Source organism: Manis javanica, chromosome 15 (assembly GCF_040802235.1).
Source record: "Manis javanica isolate MJ-LG chromosome 15, MJ_LKY, whole genome shotgun sequence".
Taxonomy (NCBI): Eukaryota; Metazoa; Chordata; class Mammalia; order Pholidota; family Manidae; genus Manis; species Manis javanica.
This window is the reverse complement of record NC_133170.1, coordinates 51,300,401-51,314,457: the sequence shown is the minus strand read 5'-3', so window position 1 is coordinate 51,314,457 and position 14,057 is coordinate 51,300,401. Positions and strand designations below refer to the sequence as shown.

General features: G+C 35.0%; 1 protein-coding gene across 4 annotated transcripts in view; it reads right to left on the bottom strand.

The window, feature by feature from the left end:
* The window catches only part of CMC1 (C-X9-C motif containing 1), an 86,586-nt gene that overhangs the window by 49,691 nt on the left and 22,838 nt on the right, over positions 1–14,057 (bottom strand). The window contains exon 1 of one of the 4 annotated variants that reach the window (XM_037008605.2): positions 5,931–6,176. The exons of the other annotated variants lie outside the window; for them this stretch is intronic. The gene's annotated coding sequence lies outside the window, so the exon portion shown is untranslated. Of the gene's footprint in view, positions 1–5,930; positions 6,177–14,057 lie in introns of those variants that run through there. 4 annotated transcript variants of the gene reach the window in all.

Sequence of the window (14,057 nt, the reverse complement as noted above, 5' to 3'; positions counted from 1 at the left end):
TGGATCAATGAACAAATCAAAATAGAGATCAAGGAATATATAGAAACAAATGACAACAACAACACTAAGCCCCAACTTCTGTGGGATGCAGCGAAAGCAGTCTTAAGAGGAAAGTATATAGCAATCCAGGCACACTTGAAGAAGGAAGAACAATCCCAAATGAATAGTCTAACATCACAATTATTAAAACTGGAAAAAGAAGAACAAATGAGGCCTAAAGTCAGCAGAAGGAGGGACATAATAAAGATCAGAGAAGAAATAAACAAAATTGAGAAGAACAAAACAATAGCAAAAATCAACGAAACCAAGAGCTGGTTCTTTGAGAAAATAAACAAAATAGATAAGCCTCTAGCCCAACTTATTAAGAGAAAAAGAGAGTCAACACAAATCAACATAATCAGAAATGAGAATGGAAAAATCACGACAGACTCCACAGAAATACAAAGAATTATTAAAGACTACTATGAAAACCTATATGCCAACAAGCTGGAAAACCTAGAAGAAATGGACAACTTCCTAGAAAAATACAACCTCCCAAGACTGACCAAGGAAGAAACACAAAAGTTAAACAAACCAATTACAAGCAAAGAAATTGAAACAGTAATCAAAAAACTACCCAAGAACAAGACCCCGGGGCCGGACGGATTTACCTCGGAATTTTATCAGACACACAGAGAAGACATAATACCCATTCTCCTTAAAGTGTTCCACAAAATAGAAGAAGAGGGAATACTCCCAAACTCATTCTATGAAGCCAACATCACCCTAATACCAAAACCAGGAAAAGACCCCACCAAAAAAGAAAATTACAGACCAATATCCCTGATGAATGTAGATGCAAAAATACTCAATAAAATATTAGCAAACAGAATTCAACAGTATATCAAAAGGATCATACACCATGACCAAGTGGGGTTCATCCCAGGGATGCAAGGATGGTACAACATTCGAAAATCCATCAACATCATCCACCACATCAACAAAAAGAAAGACAAAAACCACATGATCATCTCCATAGATGCTGAAAAAGCATTTGACAAAATTCAACATCCATTCATGATAAAAACTCTCAGCAAAATGGGAATAGAGGGCAAGTACCTCAACATAATAAAGGCCATATATGATAAACCCACAGCCAGCATTATACTGAACAGCGAGAAGCTGAAAGCATTTCCACTGAGATCGGGAACCAGACAGGGATGCCCACTCTCCCCACTGTTATTTAACATAGTACTGGAGGTCCTAGCCACGGCAATCAGACAAAACAAAGAAATACAAGGAATCCAGATTGGTAAAGAAGAAGTTAAACTGTCACTATTTGCAGATGATATGATACTGTACATAAAAAACCCTAAAGACTCCACTCGAAAACTACTAGAACTGATATCGGAATACAGCAAAGTTGCAGGATACAAAATCAACACACAGAAATCTGTAGCTTTCCTATACACTAACAACGAATCAATAGAAAGAGAAATCAGGAAAACAATTCCATTCACCATTGCATCAAAAAGAATAAAATACCTAGGAATAAACCTAACCAAGGAAGTGAAAGACTTATACTCTGAAAACTACAAGTCACTCTTAAGAGAAATTAAAGGGGACACTAATAAATGGAAACTCATCCCATGCTCATGGCTAGGAAGAATTAATATCATCAAAATGGCCATCCTGCCGAAAGCAATATACAAATTTGATGCAATCCCTCTCAAATTACCAGCAACATTCTTCAATGAATTGGAACAAATAATTCAAAAATTCATATGGAAACACCAAAGACCCCGAATAGCCAAAGCAATCCTGAAAAAGAAGAATAAAGTAGGGGGGATCTCACTCCCCAACTTCAAGCTCTACTACAAAGCCATAGTAATCAAGACAATTTGGTACTGGCACAAGAACAGAGCCACAGACCAGTGGAACAGATTAGAGACCCCAGAAATTAACCCAAACATATATGGTCAATTAATATTTGATAAAGGAGCCATGGACATACAATGGCAAAATGACAGTCTCTTCAACAGATGGTGCTGGCAAAACTGGACAGCTACATGTAGGAGAATGAAACTGGACTATTGTCTAACCCCATATACAAAGGTAAACTCAAAATGGATCAAAGACCTGAATGTAAGGCATGAAACCATTAAACTCTTGGAAAAAAACATAGGCAAAAACCTCTTAGACATAAACATGAGTGATCTCTTCTTGAACATATCTCCCCGGGCAAGGAAAACAACAGCAAAAATGAGCAAGTGGGACTACATTAAGCTGAAAAGCTTCTGTACAGCGAAAGACACCATCAATAGAACAAAAAGGAACCCTACAGTATGGGAGAATATATTTGAAAATGACAGATCTGATAAAGGCTTGACGTCCAGAATATATAACGAGCTCACACGCCTCAACAAACAAAAAACAAATAACCCAATTAAAAAATGGGCAGAGGAACTGAACAGACAGTTCTCCAAAAAAGAAATACAGATGGCCAAGAGACACATGAAAAGATGCTCCACATCGCTAATTATCAGAGAAATGCAAATTAAAACTACAATGAGGTATCACCTCACACCAGTAAGGATAGCTGCCATCCAAAAGACAAACAACAACAAATGTTGGCGAGGCTGTGGAGAAAGGGGAACCCTCCTACACTGCTGGTGGGAATGTAAATTAGTTCAACCATTGTGGAAAGCAGTATGGAGGTGCATCAAAATGCTCAAAACAGACCTACCATTTGACCCAGGAATTCCACTCCTAGGAATTTACCCTAAGAACGCAGCAATCAAGTTTGAGAAAGACAGATGCACTCCTATGTTTATCGCAGCACTATTTACAATAGCCAAGAATTGGAAGCAACCTAAATGTCCATCTGTAGATGAATGGATAAAGAAGATGTGGTACATATACACAATGGAATACTACTCAGCCATAAGAAGTGGAAAAATCCAACCATTTGCAGCAACATGGATGGAGCTGGAGAGTATTATGCTCAGTGAAATAAGCCAAGCGGAGAAAGAGAAATACCAAATGATTTCACTCATCTGAGGAGTATAGGAACAAAGAAAAACTAACGGAACAAAACAGCAGCAGAATTACAGAACCCAAAAATGGACTAACAGGTACCAAAGGGAAAGGAACTGGGGAGGATGGGTGGGCAGGGAGGGATAAGGGGGGGGAAGAAGAAGGGGGGTATTAAGATTAGCATGCATGGGGGGAGGGAGAAAGGGGAGGGTTGGCTGCACAACACAGAGAGGACAAGTAGTGACTCTACCACATTTTGCTAAGCTGAGGGACAGTAACCATAATGTGGTTGTTAGGGGGGACCTGATATAGGGGAGAGCATAGTAAACATAGTATTCTTCAGGTAAGTGTAGATTAAAAATTTAAAAAAAAAAAAAAAGAAAGAAAGAAAGAAAAGGGGGATTACTCCTTAACAGGATAAAACTATTGGTAAATCAAAGATCAACGCATGCTTTAAATATCCTTAATGTTGATCACTTAAAGGGTGTCAGATGATCAGCTATGGAGGTACTCTTTTCTGATAATATTCCTTTCTCTTAATTAAAAAAAAAAAAAAAAAAAAAAGCAGTTACTGTGTGCTGACCTCTAATGAGTTCTGCACAGTGGTATAGAGGGCATGTCAAAGTGTGGGCAAAGGGTCTGTTTGTTTCTACGCAGAAGATCAAGGCCTAGCTTGGATACCCAGAAAATGAACTAAGATACGATATGAGGAGGAGCTTCCGGCATCAGCACTCTCTGGAGGACTTGTGCCGGGGGATGATCATCAAAAAGCCTCCACAGGGATCCGGACGATGCTGCGGTTGTGGCTGCATCCAGCCCACTGTCTCCTGGACTTGCCATAAGAAGGAGGAGGGAGATGTCTAGGCTGGCATGTGCATACAGTGAGACAACGAATTTGACTGGATCTGTACTGTTGGAACTCAACCAGGAGTTGGGAGGGGTGCAAGTTGTAGCACCCCAAAATCTCATGACTATAGACTATCTATGGTTAAAAGAACATATGGGATGTGAACAGATCCCAGAAATGGGCTGCTTTAATTTGTCTGATGGTTCAAGTACAGTTGGAAAATATCCATCATATCATAGATAAATTTTCACAAATGCCTAGGATGCCTAAATGGTTTTCTTGGCTTCACTGGAGATGGCTGGTAATTATAGATTTGCTTTGTTTATGTCACCGTATTCCTATTATGTTAATATGTGTGTGCAAATTAGTTAGTAGTTTAAAACCTATACATACTTAAGGTACTATACAAGAAGATATGTCAAAGAAATAATCAATCCTCCCAAGTTTCCTTCATATGCTACATCTATAGCTTTTCTTCTTCCTTCCTAATTACAAACCTTAAATAGAATTCGTGCCTCATATAGAATTTACCGAGTATCATAATTCCTCCAGGTGGTAAAGATACCTCGAGACAAGTGCTGGGCATAGAAGCCACAGGGCATAAATCTGCAAAGAAGTAAAAAGCTAACCTTTGCAAACAATATGGCTTCTCTCTCACTTACCAACTTTACATTTCCCTGTATGGCCCCGGAAGATGACTGGTTAGCCAGAGACGGGTAAGATTCCTCAAGGGAGGAACAACCTAAGACAGGCACAGTCGCAGGGGGGCCATCAGGTGAGAATTTGGGGATCAACAGAGGTGAGGCTCAGAACCTCACCCCCCCTGCTTTGAGAGAAATCTTCTGCATCCGTGGATGTCTTGCTGCCCTTGTCTAGCCTGGATTAATACTTAGTCCATAGGCACACACCTGATCATCTGATCATCTACATTTGCCTTCTTACAGCACTAAACTATGTTTTCTACCTTTATCTTGCATCTACCTACCACTTCAGCATTTTATTAAAAATAAAAATAATAATAATAATAGGAGAAATGTGGGATCAACATATAAATCAAGTACAAAAATCAAATGAATATTCATATTTGACCTGATGGTTTATAGGTCATATTGCATGATCAAAACCGAAAGTTTCTGTGATGAATGCCCTTGTACTGTTCACCATGTAAGAATTTATTCACTCTGTAAGAATTCGTTCACCATGTAAGAACTTGTTCGTTATGCTTCAGAAGATTGGAGACTGACGAGAATTAGGCTTGAGATGGATTAATGATTGTACATTGAGCATTGACCCCCCTATACTGAATTTTATTGTTGTTAACAACCATTTGATCAATAAATATGAGAGATGCCCTCTAAAAAAAAAAAAAAAAAAAAAAAAAAAAATCAACAACAAATAGCCAAGAATCACCTAAATTTGATGAAGGACAAAACAAGGAAAGGGGAGAAACCAACTGTAATTAATCAAGAAGTAACCAACTCCTAGAAAAGGTAAAAGAGTAGAGAAAAAAAGATTTTAGAGTAAGTATAATACAATGCAGCAAATAAAAAGGCTTGAGTCCTAAAACAGAAATGGATCCTAGATTACCTAAATATACTTTGATAAAATGTCTGAAGCTCAGAAATACTAAAAACTTCAAAAGGGAAAAAAATATTACCCAAAGGAATGAGAATCAGATGTATATCATGTTTCACTGGCATGACATGGATGCAAGAAGACAATGGAGAAATAACTTCCAACTTCTGAGAATTACTTTATATCCAAGAATCCAAGAGCCAATTAAGAGTGAAGTTAAAGATATTTTCGGATATATAGGGACTCAAAAGTTTACCTCTTTCAGACCCCTCTGAAAAAGAAGTGATCCCTATTGTTGTACAAGGCACTAATCAAACTCAGTGATGTACAACACTAAACATTTTATTATGCATAGGGATCCTATAGGCCAGGAATTCAGAAAGCTACAGCAGAATTGACTCTTCTCTGCTTCACAATGCACAGTACTTCATCTGTCAAGACTCAGATGATGGGTTGATTTCAACAGCTGTCAAAACCAGGGTGGAGGACTGACTTCCAAATGACTTCTTTCTTCACTCATGTATCTGACATCTGGGCTGGAATGGCTGAAGGATGGGCTGAGCAAGGACTGTGAAGCAGAACACCTACACATGGTCTCTCCATTTGCTTTGGCCTCTCACAGTACAGCAGGCAGGTTATGAGAGGGAGCAATCTGAGAAGGAATGTCTAGAGAGCAAGCATTCCAAGATATCCAAGTGAAAGCAGTATGGCCTTTTCTGACCCTGTTATTATGGAAGCCATACAGCACCATCCTTCCTTCATTATATTGATTTCAAATCACTAAGGACAGCCTATACTCAAGTAGAGGAGTATCAGGACTCCATTTACTGTGGCAATGCCACGTTATAGAAGAGCATGAGGACAGAAGATAATGTTGTGGCCTTCTGCATAAAATAAAATCTGACACAAGACATAATAGAGAATATATTCCGATAAAATAAAAATGAATCCATGATATAGAAACATGAAATATATAAAGCACATTAGAAAAACCTATATTTAAACTTATACATTAAAACTATAAAGTGCTTGACCATGTCATCAACTAATTTGACCTAACCGACATTTATAGGATAATACACTCTGTAACAGCTGAATATTTACTAATATAAACCACAGTCTGGGATATGAAACAAATCTCAATAAATGTAAAAGAATTCAAGTCATACAAAGTATGTCACTTGACACCAGTATAATTAAATTAGGTATCAGTAATAGAAAGATCTTTTGATAATCTTCAAATATTTGGATACTAAATAACACACCATTGAATAACCCACAGGTTTAAGAAGAAATCAAAAGGGAAATACATATTTTGAAATGTGTGAAAATGAAAATACAACACATCAAAACTTGTTTGATACAGCTAAAACAGTGCTGAAAGGAAAACATATAGCTCTAAAAGCTTACATTGGAAAAAAAGGATGGTCTTAATGACTTAACCTTGTACACTGGGAAACTAGAAAAAAGAAGAGTAAACTAAACACAAAGTAAACAAAAGAAAGGAAATAATAAAGATCAAAGCAGAAACCAATGAAATAGAAACTGAAACAAACAACAAACAAACAAAATGATACATAAAAGCAATGAAACCAAAGCTGGTTCTTAAGAGCATTAAAATTGATAAATCACTAGCCAGGAAAAAATAGAGGTCACACACATCACAAAAAATGCCCATTTTTAAATGATAATACTATATTTAAATAATTTTTAATTTAATTTTAATTTTAAACGTAATTATTTTTAAAATGTAAGCCAGTAAATTTGACAATTAAGATGAAATGGCAAAATTCTCTGAAAAACACAAAGCTAAATTCAAGAAGACACAGATAACTCTGTATTGAAGAAATTAACATTTACTTAAAAGCTTTCTCACAAAAACAACATTTTGGTGAATATGACCAAACATTTAAGAAAGAAAGAATATCAATTCCATACAAACTCTTCATAAAATTGCTCTGATGCCAGCATTACTCTGATACCAAAACCAGGCAAGACATTACAAGAAAACTACAGTTCAATAGCACATATTTTTACATAGAGATGTAAAAATATTTTTAAAAGTAGCAAATTAAATCCAGCAATATAAAAAAGGGTAATACTTCATGACCAAGTGAGGTTTATTCCAGGATTGTAAAGTTCACTTAACATTTAATAAACAGTAAATGTAATTCATGATATTACAAAACTGGAAAAGGAAAAACAGTTACCACAATAGACACAGAAACTACATTTGACAAAAATCCAACATCCATTCCTAATAAAAACTCTCAGTAAAGTAGAGACAGAAGGAAACTTCCTCAACATGATAAATACATCTACAGAAAAAAACCCACGACTAATATCATGTTAAATGGTGAAACATCAGATATTTTCCCCTTAAGAAAGGGAACAAGAGAAAGAAGTCTGCTCTTACCACTTCTATTCAATATTATAATGTTCTTAGCTAGTGCAATAAGGCAGGAAACATAAGTAAAGAACTTCCAAATTGAAAAGGAAGAAATAAAACTGCATATGTTTATTGCCTATAATGATTGTCTATATAGAAAAGATAATATGATTGACTACACAGAAAATCCAGTGGAATCTACAAAAGAGCTACTAGAAGTAATGAGTTTCACAATATTTCCAGATATAAGATATACAAAAACTGAATGGAGATAATAATTTAAAAAATCAGAAAACTAGAAGATAATTCAATAATACTTATCTAACTTGAAAAGTAGAAAAATACCTTTTTAAAAAATCAACTGAGACTCAGGGACCTGCAGGACAAGAATAACAGATCTGTTGTTCAGTTTACCAGAGTTTGGAAAAAAGGAAAAAAGAAAGCAGGGCTGAAAAAATATTTGAAGAAATAATGGATGAAACCTTTCCAAATTAGGCAAAAGACATAAACCTACCAATTCAATAAAACAGTTTAAAGCCCAAGGAAACACACACCTGGATACATCATAATCAAACTTCTGAAAATGAAAGGCAAAGAAAGATCTTCAAAGTATTAAGGAGAAACACAGGAAAACAAAGATTCAAACGACAAAGGATTTATTATCAGAAACCAGAGGCCAGAAGGAAGTGGCACATTATTTTCCAATACTAAAAGAAAAGAATTGTCAATCAAGAACTTTATATCCAGCAAAAACATTCTTCAGGATTGCAGATGAAATAAAGGCAACTCAAATGAAGAAAAGCTAAAGTAATTTCTTGGCAGCAGACCTATTCTGAAAAAAATAGAAAGATGCTATTCAGAAAGGAAGAAAATAGTAACAAAAGGAAACTCAGCACAACAGGAAAAAAGAAGGGTGATAGAAGGGGTAACTGTAATAAACTATTCTTTGCATGAATTTTAGAAATTATTTTTGACAGAAGCAAAGCTTATAGCATTCTCAGTGTATGTAGTGGTAATAATAAAGATGACTATATCATAAAGAGGAGAGGGCAGAGTGACTTTGGTGTTGTAAGATATCTACATTCCACATAAATGATGAAGTGTTGATGCCACTAGACTGTGATAAACTATGTATGTATAGTGTAATCATTAAAAAAATAACTAAGAAATTTTTAAAACGATAGATGAAATGGAATACTGACAAATTGAAAGTATTTTCTCTGACCATAATGTAATCAGCTAGACAGCAATAACAGAAAGATAAAAGAAAAATCTCCTAATGGTTGGGTATTAAAGAACACACTTCTAAACAATTCATAGGTCAAAAAAGGAATCATCGAGGGAAGAATACACTGACCTGAAAGAAAAAGAAAACAAAATCTGTAAGACAAAGCTGAAGCAGTGCTTGTAGGTAAATTTATAGCAATAAATGCTCATATTGAAAAATAAAATCTCAAACCTTCCACCCATCTAAGCTTCCACCCATCAAAACTAGAAAAATAAATAAATCAACCTCAGACAAGTAGTCGAAGAAAATAATAAAGAGCATAAATCAATCAATAAAAATGACAACAGAAAAACAAATGAGACAATCATAATGAGCTTATTTTTTAGAAAGATGAATAAAATTGGCCCATATAGTTTCATTAGCAAATTCTAAGAGATATCTAAAGAACAAATAACACCAATTCTAAAGTCTCCTTCTACAGTCTTTCTCTTTATGAGGCTAGCTTTACTGACAGAAAAGTACAGGTAGTATTTTTTTAAAATCCACAGATCAATGTCCTTTATAAATATAGATATAAAAATCCTAGCAAAATATTAGCGAATCAAATCCAGCAATATATAAAAAGAAAAATATACCACACCAAGTTGGGTTTATTCCAAGGATTCAAGTCTGGTTCACTATTGGAAAATCAATGTAATCTATCATACTAACAGTCTAAAACCAGAAAAACCATATGATCACATCAATTAAAGCAGAATAAAATGTAATAAAATTTATCATCATTCATTAAAAACAAACAAAACTCTCACTGAACTAGGACTAGAAAGGAACTTCTTTAACCTAAGCAAGTGTATCTGCAAAAAACCTACAGCTAACAACATACTTAATGGTAAAACACTGATTACTTTCCCTGTAAGAATAGGAACATAGACTAAAATTGCACAGAACTATACATATTCATAAATTGCATGTATATAAAAAACTGGTGAAAAATGAAAAGGTCTATATTGTAGTTAACAGTTGTGTACCAACTTGAATTTCCTGCTTTTGATAATTGCACTACAGTTATGTCACTGTTGGGGAGGCAAGCTGAAAGGCACATGAGACTCCATATATACTGCTTTTGCAACTTCCTGTGAGTCTATCATTATTTCAAAATAAAAAGTTAAAGGAAAAAAGCTTCTAGAAGAAATCATAGAAGAAAATCTTCATGACCCAGAGTTAGAGTTCTTATATATGACATCAAACTCACAATCCATATGAGAAAAAAAATAATTGATAAATTAGATGACCAAAATTAAAAACTTGCATGCTCCTAAAGCCCCTACTAAAAAGATAAAAAGACAAGACACATACTGGAAAAAATAATTTCCAAATCTCTTATCTGACAAGGACTTGTATCCAGGATAAATACTTCTTCAAACTCAACAGTGAAATAGCAATCCAAGTAGTAATGGGCAGAAGACTCAACAGACACTGTACCAAAGAAGATGCACAGATAGCAAATCAGTATATAAAGAGATGCTCAACATCATTAGTCATTACAGAAATTGAAATTAAAGTAAACCAAGATACCAAAGACCTATTAAGGTGGCTAAAATTTAAAATAACGATAATACTAAGTTTCAACAAGGACATGGAGTAACTGGATCATTCATACATTGCTGCTGGGAACATTAAATGGTACAACCACTCTGGAGGATAATGGGACAGCTTCTTACAAAGTTACACATACACTCACAGTAACACCCAGCAAACACACTCCTAAGGACTTATCCTAAAGTAATGAAAACTTACATTCACACCAAAACCTGTACATAGATGTTCACTGCAGCTTTATTTGTAATAACTAAAACATGAAAACAACTCAAAAGTCCTCCAGTGAGTGAATGGGTAAACAATGGCTTATCCAAACAATAGAATAATCCTCAGCAATAAACAGAATGAGCTCTTAATATACAACAGCAGCACTTTGGATGGATAGATTTCAAGGGCATTGTGTTGAATGAAGAGAACACAATCTTAAAAGGTTACGCATTGTATTACTCTATTTACATAACATACTTAAAATGACAAAATTATAGTGATGGAAAACATAATTACTCACTGGTAAGGGTTAAGAGTTGAAGAAGTAGTGTGCCTATGAAGGGGAAACTAGGGTTTTTCTTTGTGGTGACAAACAGTTCTCTATGCTGATTGTGATCATGGCTATCTGAGTCGTAATAAAACATCATATACCTATGCACACAAAATACATGTAAAAACTGGTGAGATTCAATTTAAGATATGTACCTGAGTTAGTAGGATACTAATGTCAATTGTTGATTTTCTTGGCTGTAATGAAGTATAGCAGTGTATCCCAACTTTTCATTTTTGCCCCTAAAGGAGCCTTTTTAGACATTTTTTTCCTAATGCCCACTATAAATTGTTAGTATCACAAACACACCGTCTGTTTATATACTGCATGCAAGACAGTGGTTTATACATTAAAAGAGCAAGATTATTTTCTCACTCTAATACTAATTTTTGCCCCTTTGAGGGCAATACCACACTCACTGAAAGCATGTACTATGGTTATATAAGATAGTATCATTACAGAATGCTAGGCAAAGTGAAAACTGCACTATTTTGCAGCTTGATGCATTAAACTATTTCAAAATAAAGTTATAATGAAGTTTGAAAATGTATAAGGAAGAGCAAAAAAGCAAAATAGCCAAAACAACATTAAAACAGAATAACAAATTTGGACAGCTTATACTACCTGATTTCAAGTCTTACTACAAAGCTACAGCAATCAAAGGGGTGTAGTAATAGCATAGTTAGAATAAACAAAAAGATTAATATAACAAAATAGAGTCCAAAAATACTTCCACTTACATATGTCAATTTACTTGGACAAATGCATGCACCAAGGCCAGTCAATGAAGAAATAAAATTTTCAACAAATGGAGGTAGACGTGGTTAAACATGAAAAAAAGAAATCAGTGTGAACCCTTGACCCCTACTTCACAGCACCCACAAAAATTAGTTTGCCATGGATCATTAACCTAAATGCAAAAATTAAAACTATTAAACAAAAAAACTTTCAATTCCTTGGAGTAGACAAAGATTTCTTTAAAAAAGGACACAAAGGCACTATGCAGAAAATAAAAAAATTAAAAAACTGATTTCATCAAATGTAAAATCTATTTAGCAAAAGACACTGTTCAGAAAATTACAAGGCAAGACACAGACCAGAAGAGTTTACAACACATACATCTAACAAAGGACTTGAATTTAGACTATATAAAGAATTTTTATATATCAACAAAAATACAAATAACCCAGTAAAAAAAGGGAAAAAGGGCTTGAATGGACTCTTCCAAGAAAAAGATATACAAATTATAAATATGTACATGAAAAGGTGCTCAAATTCATCAGTCATTACAAAAATGCAAATGAAACCTATGATATCATTTCACACCTACCAGAATGACTAACATTAAAAACAGTGACAACACTAAATGTTAGGGAGCATGTGGAGCAACTACAACTTTCATATTTTGCTGGTAGAAGTGTGAGATGATAAACTTCTTTGGAAAACAGCTTGTTAAGTTACAAAGTTAAATATACACAACCTATTTTCCACTCCTAGATATTGATTTACCCAAGACAAATTAATATATGTCCAGAAGCACCCTGTACAAGTCTGTTTATGAAAGTATTATTCATAATAGCCCAACATTGGAAACAACCTAAATGCCCAGCTGAATACTACTTAGCAATACAAAAGAATGAATTACTGATATATTTATGGATGAGTCTCAACATTTTTGTTGAGAAAAAGAAGGCAGTCACAAGAATACATACTGCATCATTCAAGAACATGCAAAATTAACCTATGGTGATAAAATCCATGGGACTTGAGAAGGGTATTCTCTGAGGGTCGCCTTGATTGGGGTATATACATTCATCAAAACTCACAATCTGCCAACTACAGATATTTTACCTCGATTTGTTTCCTTGTTATAAATCTGCACTCATAGTAGGTGATTTTAACCTGTAATTATCAGAAAGTGAATAATTAAGTAGACAAAGAGCTATTTAATTTTCTCCTTAAAGATACTGTTCATGTTATTAGATTTATTTCTATTGGTAAAGGTATCTTTACCTATTTATTTTTTTGTACAAGTTCAACTGTATTGTCCTTATAACCAATACAACCTTACTTAGCTTTCATTAATTCTAATAAATTGCCAATAGATTCTCTTCCAGTTTCTATGCAGACAATCGTAGGGGCAGCTTTGCATCTTTCTTGTTTCTTACTGTCTATGCCCTTTAGAAAAATGGCCAGTAGTAATAGGAGGGCCTCTGTCTTGGTTGCTCAAATTTTGTTTAGAATTTTTATAGTTATCTCCATGTTGAGATTTGCCTATTACTTTCCTCCCTTATCCTTGTGTTGTTTTGCTATCTAAATAACATTATTTTAAAAATAAATTAGGGATCTTTCTCTTCCTTTGCATTCTCTAGGACATTTTGTAAATGATAAAGATTATCGTCAATTCCTTGAAAGTTTGGTAGACTCCACCTGTCATGGTCAGTTTTATGGATCAGTTTGGCTATAGATCCATTACTCACACACTAATCCAGGTGTTGCTGTGAAGGTATTTTGCAGGTGTGGTTAAAATCTGTAATTCATTGACTTTAAACAGATTATCTGAAATAATCCTGGTGGGCCTGCTTCAATCAGTTGAAAAGCCCTAAGAGCAGAACTTTTTCTGAAGAATGCCACCTGCAGGCTGCATCTGCAGCTCATGACCAAGGGTTCTAAGGCTGCTGTTCCTGACAGCCTGACCCTGCACATTTCAGACTTGCCTGTCTAGCTTCCACAAGCACATAAGCCAGTACTTGCTGTATATATGTGTTTGTCAGGGCAGGAAGGGGTCTGTGTATCTCCTACGCACTGTTTCTCCGGTAGAACCCAGGCGATACAACACCTATTGGAGCCTGGGTTCTGGAGTGTT